Here is a 3,667-nt window from a genome sequence, read left to right on the forward strand (position 1 = left end):
TTTTTATTATTAACCAGATATTAAATTGTTTTGTTTATTGTTTTTAACTAAATAAAATCAAATTAGTGTTAGACATAATTATTATATTTATTTTGATTATTGTAATCCATTATTAATAGCTACATTTTTATTACGATTAAGAATTGTTCACCGAAAACATATAGGTAGATAAGATACCTATAGGTTACTAATAACAATTGTAAATACTCATCTGAAATGTACCTACCTTACTTTTTAATACACCTAATCTAAGAGGTTAGGAAGATCAGATTCTCTTAGATTAAGTACCTACAACTAAATGTTTAAATTTCCAAAACAATGTTCAACAAGTTATTTATTGTACACAAAATGTACGCCTATTTATCGTCTATTTTGTATTTCAATTTTAATTATTCACAATGCAGTCATAAAATCATTATGTATGGTTATGATTTATGAGTTACTGATGAAGTTCATTTAAAAAAAAAAAATTTTATGTAGAATAATGTTATCCATGTTGGCAATACTAAACAATAATCAGAAGCCTAAAATATTAAAATAATAGTAGGTATGATCTGTTAACATAAGTAAGCTTTTGCATCTTAAATCAGTAAAATCATTTTTAGCATATACTTTTTCATTTGATTATTTTTATAACTGTACAAATTAAAAATAAAAAACTGAATACCTTTAACCTAAAATAAAATTTTTATAATATTTTAATTATTAAAATTATTATAAGAATAATGATTATATATACATTTTAATACATTGAATTTCAATTAGAGGCATAGGTAACTTTTATAATATATCAATTATTGATTGGCTTACATTAAATTATAATTTAAAAATTGTAATGATTAAAAACTTATGACAACATATATTTAATTTTAAAATTTACTTGTGTACAATATTAAACTACAATGTTTAAGTAAGAATAACAAATAATTTGTGTTCCTCTCCATACTAAAATATTCCATTATTATTATTTAGAATTTTACATCATCTTACAAATTAAAATTTACTATAATAGCTACCTAATTTAATAATTACTTTGATAGATTGTATTTAATATTATGTAGTAATCCACATTTTTGTTTCAATATTGCCCACTTCATTTTATTTATATATTTTTAAGACATTTCATAAATAACTTTATAATAAATTATAGATGAAAAATCATAATATTATGCTAGTTGGCCTTTTGGTCATTCACGGATCATTAGTTTATTGTTCAGTATTTTAAGTAATTTAATTTATATGAGTTATTATTACTGTACTTTATTTAATAGGTACTATTTTTTTTATATGGTTATGTCATTAGTTTAGTAAAAAAAAAAAGCTTTTATGATAGGTACACAAATATAAACGGTTTATTTAATTAAACTTTTTTAATAATGTATACCTAAATTTAGAACAAGAATAGAAATAATCATAATAATGAGTGTTCAAGTTAATCATTAGCGTAATTACATTTTAATAATATTATATTATAACATTAATAATTATATTTTTATCAAAATAAAAGTTATATATTAGTATAAACTGTTTGTACTTCATATTACTCAGGTACACCTATAGAATGTTTTCCTGAAAAAACTTTGGTGTTCACATATGGTAAGAATATTAATTTTTCAAAATACATTTTTACCTGGTTATTTTTACCCAAATATACTAACTATTTGATTTAAAGAATTAGTTTACACATTACACAATCTATATTTGATAGGGACACAATAATTATTTGTAAGTTATATAAATAATATTAATTATAGCAACAAAACCACAAAATTATAGAAGGTAAGTGATGAGTCCTTAAAAACCATGATTAGAATTCTATAAATAAATAAGTTGAGTAGCCTTGATTAATTGAGTAGGTATTGCGTATTATAACCTATAGGAATACAGAATCAAGATTAAATTCATGGGATTTTATTGTTGTTTCATAGACATTAGAATTTAGGATTAAGGTTGATTGAATCCTCGAGCAAAGGTAGGTATATAAATACATAGCCGATTGCCCAATATGGGTAGGTACTTTTAATATAGGTTGGTGCCTACTTTATGAAATTGAAAGTTTATGTTTATAAAATAATGGTGCTTGTTGAAAAATATAATGTCTTAAACCAATGTAATTGACAAATAAGAATATAACTATTGATATTTATTTAGCCTTCAATTAACAAACCACCAAATATTCTGATGACAGCCGACAGGTGCTGATTTTGTAAATGTATAAAATTTCTTTGTCGATTAATTAATTAAGCAAATTTTTGTTTTACTTATCTGTAATTACAAAATAGGTACCTACCAAACTACAAACAATTTTTTTGGTGCTCCACCTTGTGTCCTTGCATACAATAATGGGATTATTCGAAGGCCAAATGAGTAGGTATCTTATTTATCATAATTATATTTTTCAACTTCCTGCTGTAGCTGAACAAAAAGTCAAATCATTCAATTAAATTAATTCTATACAGTTCATCAGAATCCAAACTCTTATATCCATGTCTTCATGGCACAACTGGTTTAATAGTGCCAAACAAAAATAAATACTTTATGATATGTGAATTACCTACCTAGCTATGTACGATAATGGAAGTACTTACATACCTACCTACTATCATGTTAATAAAAATTTCGGTATTCAAATAGGTAATAAAACTAATAAATATGTATTACTATTTGCTACATAGATAAATAGGTTCAAAAATTTAGCACAATAATATATTAATATGGTCATTAGACACATATGACTGTATGAGTAAATGATCATCTGCAATCGTTTTGCAAATTATTTCGTTTGTAGAATAAAAAATTGCTAATTATAATACCACATAGTTTGGTACACACTCCAAGCAACCGTGACACACTAATATAATATCTATTAGCTAGGTGGCTGGTAGTTTAATTACAGTGCCGGAAAAACCGCCGGTGCAAGCGGTGCATTGCACCAGGGCCCCAACTCTTTAAAAAATTGGGGGGGGCCCCAATATTATGAATATCAAACTATCAAAGTACCATAAAATAAAATAGGTTCTTATGGTAACCATGTACCTATGTTTTATTTTTTACAAATGGTATATTAGATTTTGGTTTGAAACTATTTTTAATTTATTCCTATTGGTGGGTTAATTAATGTGAATATTTGATCGATTGTTAAGTAATTTTTTTTCCATACTTATTATCGTGTATATGCTGGTACACCGATTGACCAATACGGCGAATGACGATAACGTCGCGCGTCGCGATGAACTTATTAGTTATTATTATACATATTGTCAAACGATCGACTTAAAACAATTTGCGCTGAAATAAATGGATGCCAATGTTTTTTCAATTATTACTGATTCGACCCAAGATATAACAAAATTGGATCAGTTAAGTATAATCATCCGTTATGTTAATGTCAATTATGAAAGTAAGACGTTGGAAATCAAAGAATCATTTGTTGGATTTTATATCTTAAAAAGTCACTGTGCAGTTGATTATGTAAACCTTACCCAAGAAGTTTTAATAAAACTTGGTTTAAATATTAACAAATGTCGAGGCCAAGGATATGATAGAGTTTCTGTGATGAGTGGAGCACATTCGGGGGTGCAAACACGATAAAAAATATTGTTCCATCAGCCAAGTATATCCATTATTGCTGTAGCCACAATTTAAATCTAGTTATTTCGGATGCAGC

This window comes from Acyrthosiphon pisum, chromosome X (assembly GCF_005508785.2).
Source record: "Acyrthosiphon pisum isolate AL4f chromosome X, pea_aphid_22Mar2018_4r6ur, whole genome shotgun sequence".
NCBI lineage: Eukaryota > Metazoa > Arthropoda > Insecta > Hemiptera > Aphididae > Acyrthosiphon > Acyrthosiphon pisum.